Source organism: Malania oleifera, chromosome 1 (genome assembly GCF_029873635.1).
Source record: "Malania oleifera isolate guangnan ecotype guangnan chromosome 1, ASM2987363v1, whole genome shotgun sequence".
NCBI lineage: Eukaryota > Viridiplantae > Streptophyta > Magnoliopsida > Santalales > Ximeniaceae > Malania > Malania oleifera.
The window spans coordinates 36,893,210-36,905,923 of NC_080417.1; positions in this window are offsets into that span (position 1 = coordinate 36,893,210).

Below are 12,714 nucleotides of genomic sequence, written 5' to 3' on the forward strand. Positions count from 1 at the left end.
TGACTTCAGGGATGGCGCTAATTTCCAAGGCTTCATACCGAATGACTCCGACTGAATTGAAAGAGCTAAAGGAGCAACTATAGGAACTTCTGGATAATGATTTTATTCGACTGAGCGTATCACCCTAGGGAGTGTCGATATTTTTCATGAAGAAGAAAGATGGGTCGATGAGGATGTGCATCGACTACAGGGAGATTAACAAGGTAACCGTAAAGAATAAATACCCATTACCACGTATTGACGACTTGTTTGACCAGCTAAAGGGTACTCAGGTTTTCTTTAAGATCGATCTGCGATCCGGGTATCATTAGTTGAAAGTGAAGTCTGAGGATGTGTCGAAGACAACCTTTCGAACCTGGTATGACCATTATGAATTTTTGGTTATGCCGTTTGGTTTAATGAATGCACCTGCAGCATTCATAGACCTGATGAATAAGGTGTTGCAAGCATACTTAGACCAATTCGTGGCGGTGTTCATTGATGACATCCTGATTTATTCGAGGAGTTCTATAGAGCATGAGACTCATTTGAGGCTAGTACTTCAGGTACTCAGAGAGAAAAGGTTATTTGCTAAATTCAAGAAATGCGAATTTTGGCTAGAACAGGTTGCATGTCTAGGACAGGTGGTGTCCAAGGAAGGAATATTAGTAGTCCCTGGAAAAGTAGAGGTTGTAGTAAACTGGGCAAGACTGAAGAACATAGATGAGATTAGAAATTTCTAGGGTCTGGCAGGGTACTATCATCGATTTATCGAAGATTTTTCTAGGCTGTCACGTCCTTTGACATAGCTTACGAAAAAGAACAGTAGGTTTGACTGGACTAGTGAGTGTGAGCAAAGTTTTTAAGAGTTGAAGCAACGTCTAGTCACAACCCCAGTGTTGACCATTCCATTAGGGGATGGTGATTACATGATTAGAAAGGGCTCGGGTGTGTTTTGATGCAACAGGGTAAAGTTATTGCTTATGCTTCTCGCTAACTTAAGGAGTACGAGAATAACTACCCTATGCATGACTTAGAGTTAGCAGTTGTGGTTTTTGCATTAAAGATCTAGCAATACTACCTATATGGTGAATGGTGTGAGATCTTTATGGATCATAAGAGCCTCAAATACTTCTTCTCCCAAAAGGAGTTGAATATGAGGCAACACAAATGGCTTGAGTTGATTAAAGACTATGACTGCACCATTAGTTACCACCCAGGAAAAGCTAATGTAGTAGCTGATGCATTGAGTTGGAAGTCAGTGAGTATGTCGATTTTAGAAGTTATGGTACAACATCAGATCATGATGGATCGAGAGAGGTTGGGAGTGGAGTTGGTGGACAAGGATCCATGGGCGTTCATTGCCAGTTTAGTTATTCAGCCAACTTTGCAGAAGAGAATCAACGTTGCTCAGAAGGAAGATGTAGAACTAGTAGAGGTTATGGAAGGGGTTCAGGATGGCTTAAAACTAGATTTCAATATCTCAGATGATGGGGTATTGAGATTCCACATCAGGATTTGTGTATCGAATGACGCCAAGATTAAAAGGTTCATTCTAGAGGAGGCACATCATTTGCTTTACACAGTACATCCGGGAGGTACGAAGATGTACAAGGATCTCTAGGAATCTTTTTGGTGATCTAACATGAAAAGAGAGATTGCGCATTTCGTAGAGTAGTGCCTAACATATCAGTAGGTTAAGGCAGAACACTAGAGACCAGTGGGACCGTTGCAACCACTCCTCATTCCTAAATGGAAGTGGGAGCACATCTCCATGGATTTTGTCATGGGGTTGCCATCAGCACTCCACGGACAGAATACGATTTGGGTTGTGGTTGACAGATTGATGAAGACAACCTATTTCGTCCCAGTGAAAGTCCGTTATTCCATGAATAGGTTGACATAGCTATATGTATAGGAGATTGTACGACTCCATGGCATCCCTGTTTCTATCATTTCAGATCGAGACCCACGATTTAACTCTTATTTCTAAAAGAGTTTGCAGGATGCTTTGGGATCACAACTCACATTCAGTACTGCATTCTACCCACAAACAAATGGTCAGTCAGAGAGGACTATGTAGATATTAGAAGATATGTTATGGGTGTGCGTATTGAATTTTGGTAGTAGTTGGATTAGATAGGTGTCATTGGTTGAGTTCGCCTACAACAATAGTTATCAGGCCAATATAGAGATGGAACCATATGAGGCTTTGTATGGTCATCGGTGTTGGTTTTCATTATAATGGGATGAGGTGGACGAGCGGCATATTTTAGGACCAAAACTGATTCAGCGGACCTTTACAAAGGTCGAGCTTATCAGGGAGAGGATTAGAGCAGCTCAGAATCGATAGAAGAGTTACGCAGATACACGGTGATGGGAGCTAGAGTTTGAGGTAGGTGATGCTATATTCTTGAGAATTGCTCTGATGAAAGGAGTGAGGAGGTTTGGTAGGAAGGGCAAGCTAAGCCCTAGGTATGTTGGGCCATTTGAGATTCTGGAAAGAGTTGGTTCGATGGCATACAAGATAGCATTATCTCCCGCGTTGTCTAGGATTCACAACATGTTCCACGTGCCCATGCTTAAGAGGTATATACTAGATCCTTCGCAAGTGATCAGTTACAAGTCATTGGAACTCGGGGACATATTAGTATATGAGGAGATACCAGTTCAGATCCTAGATCATAGAGAGTAGGAGTTACGTATGGAAAATATTCCTCTAGTAAAAGTATTGTGGTGTAATCACGTAGTAGAGAAGACCTCATGGGTGTCAGAATCAGAGATATTTCAGAAGTATCCTCATTTTTTTAGAGAAACTCAGAGCTAGTCAGATAAGTAGAGCAGTAGGTAAGTGGTTTTATGTATGTATGTTTTGTTCATGTTTAGAGTATGTATGATCTTCGAGAGAGTTTTATAAAAATATTATAATCTCCTGAGACATGGTATGTAACCACGGTATTCCTCCGCTATAAGTGAGGGTAGGTAATAAACTTGGGACGGGCAACTATGTGGGTGGCCATCGACTTTTACTAAAGTCGGCCCAACATATCAGTAGTAATCCAGTGGATGTAATGGGAGTGAGATAGAAAATTCCAAGGATGAAATTTTTATAAGGAGGGGAGAATGTAGTAACCCGAACAATATATATATATATATAAAATAAAATAAAATAATAAATAAATAAATATAATAATAAATATCTTAGAGGAGATATTTTTAGATATTTTTTAGATATTTATATATAAATATCTTGGAGGAGATATTTTAGTTACTTAAGATCTAAGTTAAGTATTTTTTTTATATAACTCTCTCTCTCTCTCTCTCTCTCTCTCTCTCTCTCTCTCTCTCTCTCTCTCTCTCTCTCTCTCTCTAGAACCCACGCCCACTCTTTCTCTCTCTCTCTCTAGAACCCACGCCCACTCTTTCTCTCTCTCTCTCTCTCTCTCTCTCTCTCTCTCTCTCTCTCTCTCTCTCACTTTGATCTTTCGTCGATCGTTGCCCATTTCAATGATTAGAAGTTACCATGTGGATCAAGGAGTGAATATCTACAAGTCTAGCGAAGCGGATTCTTGAACTCGAGAAAAAGCTAGGGTTTGGTTTTTGAGCGTCTCGTGTTGTTTTTCAGGAAATAAGTAAGGGGATCTAGTTAAGTCAATTTTTTAATGATTTTAAACCATACAAAATGTTTATGGAGTAAGTATATTTATGTTTTCAATTGAGGTTTCAAAAATCGACTGTTCAAAAGGTCATTTTTCAAACCTAGGATATATGGTATCCTACTTTAAGTCCAAATGAATGGTGGGAAGGCTAGTTTTATGTTTTTAAACCATAAATACTATGTTTTCATGGTTGCCTACGAGTTATGTTTAAAGTACAGGAGATTGTGTGGCAGGTGAATAGTATGTATGTATTATGTTATAGCCGAAATGATAAATGTTTGTGAAATACTAAACTATTTGTGAAATATACTAGATCTGCTTGTGAAAATACAGGATGATGTTTACGACCATGAGGGCCAAGTATATGTTTAACGGCTGTGAGCCGAGTATGATATAACGGCCAAGGGTCGAAAGTTACATGTTAGGTTTTATATGAAATGATTATGAAATATGGGTTTATTACTTAAATTACACAATATGCTTTAGGAACCCTGATGGACCATCATGTCAAGAGCATGGCATCGTTACTAGGATTTATATATGTGACCATGTGCGCTACACTATATTGCGAGAGTGGTGTGGTGGTCTATGTCGATTAGCCTCTGTAGAGGGTGTACCATACTTGGAAGGCTGAACTTTCAAGACACGGTAGGGCAATTAGGGCACGCAAGTACGTTTCAGATGCCTGTGTAGTCAGAGTTATGACACGGATGAATGTTGACTTTGTTTGGGTTGATCACCCCGGGCTTAGTCCAGCCTTCGGGTAGCACAACCTTGACCATGGGGGTTTATACATGGCGTTAGTCCCAAGAGGTGTCTTTTATGCATATATGTACATTTATGTAAATGGTGATGTTATGGAATGAATGAAGTATTTATGTCAGGAAAACGAAATGAGTATTTCCAATTATATATGTATGTATGATGTTAAGACAACTATTTTCGATTATATGAAGAATAAATGTTTTCTGTAAGTACTAAAAAATGCTGCCCACACACTGATATCAACTTGATCACCCTTACCGAGAAGTGTCTCACCCCAATATACAAATCATCTTTTTAAGGAACTACAGGTATTGTGCTTAGCAGGATCAAGGGGTGAAAGTTAGATTAGTTCCTTTTTGAGAATGTCTATAAGAACTTTGGCGTATGTAAGTTAGGTTGTCAGGCTCAGGGCTTGTATTATAATTGTATGGACCGAACTAATTGTCCAATTTTTGGTCGGATTGTAATATGGATGCTTGGAAACCTTTATGTATGAAAGAGCTTAGAACTTTAGTAATGCATGTATGGATAATGTTTCATTACTTCCGCTGCATTATTGTTCATGATTATGGTATTAGGTACGCAGACGTCACTTTAGTAGCACCCTAGGACCACGTGGCGAGTCGGGGCATTACAAAGTACCTGTCAAAGAACCACTCCTTGAATCGTTCCAAGGTCATTTCCACTTTCACTACCCTCTGTCCCTCTAGCAGCTTCGCAGAAAGCCACCAACGTTTCGCATCTCCAGTTATCTTAAACACAGCATCACGGACCTTCTGCTCGTTAGTGCAGCCAAGTACTTCCATTATCTCCTCAATTTCCTAAACCTAGTTCTCTGCAACAATTGGATCAGGTCCTCCCACAAAAGTTGGAGGGTTCAATCTTAGGAACTCCTTGATGCTACAGCCAGGCCTGCAAATGGACAGTTATGGTCCTAGGTTTCATCCTCATTTCTTCCCTGACTTGATGGGCTATACCCTTCAACATCGTGGAAGTATCAATATCCTCCTCACTTGAAGTCTCCGAGTCATCCCTTCCTACAACCTCTGTTGACCTTATTGGTTGCACCCAGTTTTGATAATGACAAATATTGATATTTGATGTTTGTCAAGTGCTTGTGCAGGCTTAAATCAATATCCCAAAGAAGGACACTTGAAGAAACAAGAAGACCGTGAAGTTTTGTAATTTTGTATTGTAATTCATATCGGTCTGTAATAATGAGGGTCTGTAATAGTAACTTAGGCATGTGGATGTATGCTTATCACTTGCACATCATGCACATAAGATATAGTGTAAGCTCAACTCGACCATAATAAGACCCTAGGCTCCAAGAATCACACACACATTGCATAAAATAAGAGTGTGAAATAATTGTGCTAGAATTGAATATATCTAAGCAAACTAAGAAGGGTCAGGCGACCGAACTTGCGGAGTACAAAACTCCTCGGGCGCCCGAACTTTGAAAGTCAAAAAGTTGACCAAGCCCTAGGGTGACCGAACTATAAATATACGCATCTTCTTCAGGCACCTGAATGCCTCAAAAGGGACCACTCACCAACTCAGGTGACCGAATATTTCAATTCAAATTAGCCCCAGGCAGTAACACCTGAGTTCGAGCACCCGAAATCACGTAGCTTTGCTACTGACTTTGATTCGGGCTACCGAACCAAGACATGGGTGACCGAATCAGCCTAGAACACTTTTATTGCTGTGTTTTCTCGGGCGACCGAACCTAGGTTTAGCCACCCAACCTCCAGTCAGTTAAAATAAATTAATCGCAGTAAAACAAGGTTATTTTGGGCTAATTAAATTTTAATCTTTTGGGACCTTTTTAATAATACCCATTATATCCCAAACAGTTATAATTTTTCACTTGGCTATAAATATACTTTCATTTGCAAGATTAGACATAGATTAGACAAGTGATTAGTAAAAATTCTCTCCATCTTGAAAATCCATTTTTTGCCCTAATACTCTCAAACTTGCATCCTCTTTATAAAATTCGAGATTATGAGAGTTTCATTTGTGTTTGTTTGATTGTTGCTTAGAGCTAATACTCCATTTGTTGTGTTTACTTGATATTTAATTTTTGGGAGCATAGCTTAGGTTTGTCTCGCAGATTTGCTCATTATAAATCTCGTGTGGGATCAAACCAAGAAAGCTTAGGATATTTGCATTTTATTGCAAGTTTCCAAGAGCTTCATTTTTGGTGTGCATAGAATTTTTCAAACAAGCAAATAATCCTTTCAAACTAGCTCTGTTCTTATTTCATTGAAGAAAATCATTTTGAAACTAGTTTGATTATCTGTCTAGTATACTTGGAATATTTTTGTGTTGATTAAGATATTTTGTTTAGATTCCAAGTTATTGCTTGTGTTGATTATTCTTGAGCATCATACTGATTGTATTGCGCAAACACTCTTGAGCTTCATATTGACTATACTAAGTTGAGTATTGGTAGAATACTTCTTGCATCACTAAGCTTACACTATATCCTTGCTTTTGATGCGTATGTGATTGAGCGTATTATTTGGGTACAAATCTGCTTTACATGAAAGCATTATTTCATTGTACCATTTGATTGTAAAATCTAAGTGATTCCAGGCATGGCCTGAGGGGGCGGTAATCCGGTCCGATAAGTATTGTTGTAAAGGTTGAGGTCATCCCTGTGCTAATTGACCTAGCTTGTATAGGTGCTGCTCCACACATTTAAGTGAGCAACTTATTGTGATAATCCCTGTGCTTGTTAGCCAAGGCGGGGACGTAGGCAATTAGCCGAACCTCGATAACATCTTTGCGTGTCACTCCTTCTTTACTTCTTTCTGATATTTGTGTGATTGATTAAATTGTTTTATTTACATTCTGGTATACATTCACTTTACTTACACTAGATTGACCATAGGGTTGTGAATATACTGATGTTAGGAGATTGTCCTAGGGTTCAAAGTTTAAAAATACCAATTCACCCCCCCCTCTTGGGATCATGGTAAAGCTAACAACCTCTACATCTTCACCCCTAGGATCCATCCTGAAAATAGGATAGAAAGGAGTTAAGAATTCCATCATCATAACCTACTCAACATAATCATTAACCTAAAATCCAATATATATCCAAATATCTAGGTTAAGGACCAGTTCCACAACTCAGAAACAAAATCATCTAAGGTTTGCCATGGTTTGTCTAAAATTGTTGACCGCTTTAGAAGAATCATAGAAAGCCGTCAACGTACTTCCGCCTCTAGGCTATAAGACAAAATCCTATAACTCTCAACACGTAACCTACCTATTTCCTATCCCCATTGTCATCTGATCATATACTCTAGTATTAATCATCCTTAAGTTTGCAGGACCTAAAACCTAATGCTCTGATACCAAATTGTAACGCCCCAAACCTGAAACTAGGGTCCGGAGTGTTATTTAAAATATATCTTTGATACCACCTTGTGATGCCCCAAACCTGTTGTTGACCTTATAGGTCATACCTTGTTTTGATAATGACAAATACCATGTTATTTAATGTTTGATGAGTTTGTGTGCAGGATCAATTAGAGGTTTCATTCTGGTGCACATGGACTTAAAGAAAACAAAGACCCAGAATGTTTATTCATTGTAATTTAATTAAGTTGTTATTTGGGTCTGTAATAAGCATTTATTCAAAGGTCTGTAATAATCTGCATATCATGCATGTACTATAAGCTCAAGACCTTAGAAAAGACCTTAGGGATCACCCTTCGGTTGATCAAAGGTCAACTGATGCCGAAATTTTTTGACAAGTAAAATGACCTTAGAAAGACCTTAGGTCCTTGCACTTGCACTTAGGTAGGTCCTTACTTTCATATATGCAAACAACGGAAAAATCTAGCATGAAATTGAACTTAAAATAAAAAAGTGTAAGGTGTTCGGTTGACTGAACCCAACCAAGCTTATTTAGCTTGGTCAACCAAACTGGTAAGTGGTCAACAATTTGACCACAATATGGTCGACTGAACCCAGCCAAGCTTATTTAGCTTGGTCGATCGAACCTCCCTTGGGTCAACAGTTTGACCTTTTGGTCAACTGACTAGAAATGTAAAGCAACGCTCTAGTCAACTGAATCCCCATGTGGGAAACCCCAACATTATGGTCGACTGACCAAACTAGTTCATTTTCATGCTAGTCGACTGAAGTTGGGAATACGGTCAACCGAACAAGTTTTGGTTAACCGAACTGTGGACACTTGGGAATTATCCTAAGTTTGGTCAACCATATATTCAGTTCAAAAATGAGCTAGTCGACCAAACTACCCAAAGTGTTTGACCAAACCTTAAGTACGGTCGACCGAACCTCTTGAATTGGTTCAAATTTTACCGCAATTAAACATGGTTAATTTTCTTAAGCATAATTAAAATATTTTTGAAAATTACCAGCGTGTCCCCAATGGCTAATTTTTCCCCCTTGCCTATATATACACATTCATTTTTCCTAATTAAGTGGGGATTAGAAAGATCATTAAGCCAAAAACTCTCTCAAATATTCCAAACCCATTTTGCTTATACTACTTCTATACACTCTAAAACTTCGATTTTATTGATTAGCTAAGTGTAGTGAGAGTGCTTGTGTATCATTCCATATTTCTTATAACTCTCATAGTGATTGTTTATTGATTTTGTTATTGAGAGTTAAGCATAAAGTTCACCACCGATTTAACTTAATAAATGCTGTGTGTGGAGAACTTTGAGGCTTGTGGGTCTTTGCATTGATATTGTAAGATTCCTTAACCAATATTTTTTGTGTGCAAAATGTTTTTATAAGCTTGCATTCAAATATCTCTTGTGCTAAGTACATAGAGAAAATGTAAGAACCCAAAACGTGATAAATGAGTTTAAATAAATAGGAGAGGGCTAAAATTGGTATTTGAACAGGCTTCGTCGACGAAACCAGAGTTCGTCGACGAAGGCCATGCATCTCTAGTCGATGAAGTTCAGAGGCTCGTCGACGAGGAGAAGCTGAGGAGTTTCGGGAACCGGTGATATCAAGATTCGTCGACGAATTCACCATCTCGTCGACGAGAGGACTATAGAGCCTTGTCGACGAGTACACCATCTCATCGACAAGTTCGCCCGAGTCAAAGGGCTACAAATATCATTTTTCATTGCTTAACCATTAAGAAACTCAAATATATTCTCTCACTCTCTCTAGAACTCTCCCTACACTTCCTCTCTCTAGATTTCTTCACCGATCGTTGCTGGAATCGTGAATCTGAAGTTACCACGAGGATCATGGAAGGATTCTCTACAAGTTCTATAGATCAGAATCCCGTTTCGGAGATTTTCGAGTTTTGGGGTAAAATCGAGATAAGGCTCGGTTTTCAATTCTGATTTGGTAGTTTTACAGGAAACTGTCTTATGAGTATATTCTGTACTGTTGATCATAGGTTTTGGAACTCAGTTCGCTGTTTAGGGGCCTTGGAGTTTGGGATTTGCTATTTGGGGAAAAGGTAAGGGGAACTGTGTTTATATCGGTTATTTTTGAAATCGAACTCAGTGGAACTGTAGTCCACGGTCCTATGTGTGTTTTGGCTACTCATTTGGGGGGATCTAATAGGGAAAACTATGGGTTTTTCATGATTACAATTTTGGGAAAAAGGGGGCGACGGGCTGCATCCCTGATTTTGTTGAAAACTGAGCGTATATGTTGATTTATACTGTGATATTGGGATGACCGTGCCTTGACTTGTTTAAACTGTATTTGATTGGAAAACCATGATTTAGATTACCAAATGGGTGTAGTTTGTTTGGTTATATGAGCATGGATGTATGTGTAATTGTTGAAATGCTAGTAGGAACAGGGTTCCGAATTGTTCTAGGTATTGAGAGTGTCCGGCTCTATATCCAAGGGCGTGTGTTTATAGCCTTCCATGTAGGCAAGAGTGTCTGGCTCTATATGCGAGGGTGTGAGCCTATTCCGGCAGATTAGGACGAAGGGTGTGGATCCACCAGTTAACGCCGGTACGATGCCATGGGAGTCAGGGACTAGCCATGTGCCGGAGGCGCCGTGTTCGGGGGTTGGCTACGGGCCAACACCGTATGTCGCGGACCGGCTTCGAGTTGATGGGTGTGATGACACCAAGATTGCTGATCATGTATATGTGTGCGTGTATGCACTGTGTAAAATTAGTACTGGACTGCATTTAACTGTGTGTATGTTACATCATAATAACACTTAAATGTCACACACCGATATAACTTGTGTTCTTCCTTCTTGAGAGGTGTCTGACCCTTGCTGTACGTACATTTTTACAGGTCTTTCGAGTAACCGAAACTAGCGTCTTGGTGTAGGGAGCGTAGTGGTCGATGTACTGCGGTTAGCGCTTGGGTAAGTGCTAGGACTATATTTTGGTGGGTTGCCATTTTGAGATGTATTTGGGCATCCATTTATACGTTTTGATAGAGTCTGTTTCTGCTCTTGTATAGACTCTAGTATGGTACTGCATATGTATATATAGAATGACCTTTTTCCGCTGCGTATATAATTGTGTTTGGATGTCTTTAGGGTGCCTAGGAACCTCACGGGGTCGGACCATCATCCTTTATAGTATAGGATGATTTGTATGATACATGAACAGGTTAGGTTACATTTTCACCCCTAGGCCCCATTTTAGGGTTTCAGGGCGTCATAGAAAATATTTTTGGGTTTGTTTGAATCATCTTACTAGCATCTTTGAAACCCTAAATTGATATTGAGATTATTTCATACATTATTTCAAAGAAAAGGTTATTGATACACTTTTGTGCTTGACTGAGTATATTCTTTATCTTGAGTGTTGATTGCACACATTTACATCACTGAACTTTTAGTTCCTACACCATTGATGCGCATTGATTATACCGTGTTGTATTGTAGTACATACCCACTTTTGTAAGAAGCATTTCCGAGTACGTAAATTTTCATATATTTTGTATTCCAGGCGTGGGCTCGAAGAGGGAGACTAGCCCTATTGAATAGTCTTGAATTGGCTTAGATCTGGTTAGGAAAGTTAGGTGCACCATTTTGGTAAGGTGCTTCATATCTATAATGTCAAAAGGTATTCTCCCATATCCAGTATTCACAAACATATATAATATATATATATATATATATATATATATATATATACATCTCAGAAAACTTAAATATATAACAACCCCAAAATATACAACTCAAAAATGCTACACCAAACCCAAGCTCATTGAGCTCGATAATGTGAAGGTCTTGAAAAAGATAGAATTCATATCGGGTGAGACACATCTCAGTAAGTCGGAATAGATTAACACCAGTGTGTGGCTATCATGAGGTTAAGTGTACAAAACATAATCAACATTTATAAATTTACCACAATTATGAAACCATTCTCTGTCCCTACTCACATGTAGCATATTTTAATTACGAGAGTTCCCAAAGATTGGGGTGATTAGTCACCCATATAAGTAACACCCCTATGCTCTGACACTTTATGTAACCTATGGTTACAACTGAAACATATCAGGGCACTTACCTTACTCGATAAGCCCTCAGGTGATAAGTTTATCCTATACTCACACACATTCACACAAATATTTACTAGCAGAAGTTCCCTAGAATAGGGAAGATTACCCGCCCATATAAGTAGCTTCCCTATGCCCTAATACGTTATGCATCTCAGTATGGCTATGTCTAATATTAATTAGGGCACTCACCTTTCTCAGTAAGCCCTTAGGCGGAGTGTATGCTTTGCCCCAAATAAATATAATACTAGAATATACAATACATATTTACTTTACTATGTATTTGTTATCTTTGTATTACTCATTTTTTCATGTTCTCAGTATTTCACATTACATAATTCACTTTCATATTTCACATTACATGAATCTCACTTCCACATTGCACATTCACATTTTACATTACTCTGATTTCATGCTACTCTACTTTCACGTTTGCATTCACATGTTTTGTTCTCATATTATTCTCTGGTTTAATTAAACAATTATGCATTTAGAACTCAGTACCAGATGGAGAATCACTGTCATGCTTTCCCCCATGATGGGTTGTGTGGCCTGAAGGCTGGACTTAACCCTGGTCGGCCCACTAGAGTTAAATAAGAAAACAACCTCTTCAATTTGTAAGTCAAATTTGTTTTCCCACACTGGTCTAGACTCTAGGGGGAATCTTTACCCTACACAGCACAATCGACCATCCTATCTCCACACTCTATCTAAGATGTGTGGGTGCACTAATCTCTGTCAAAAATCATATGCAACAGTACTGTGCCTCACTATGGTCCATCAGAATTCTCAAATCAGATATTACAATT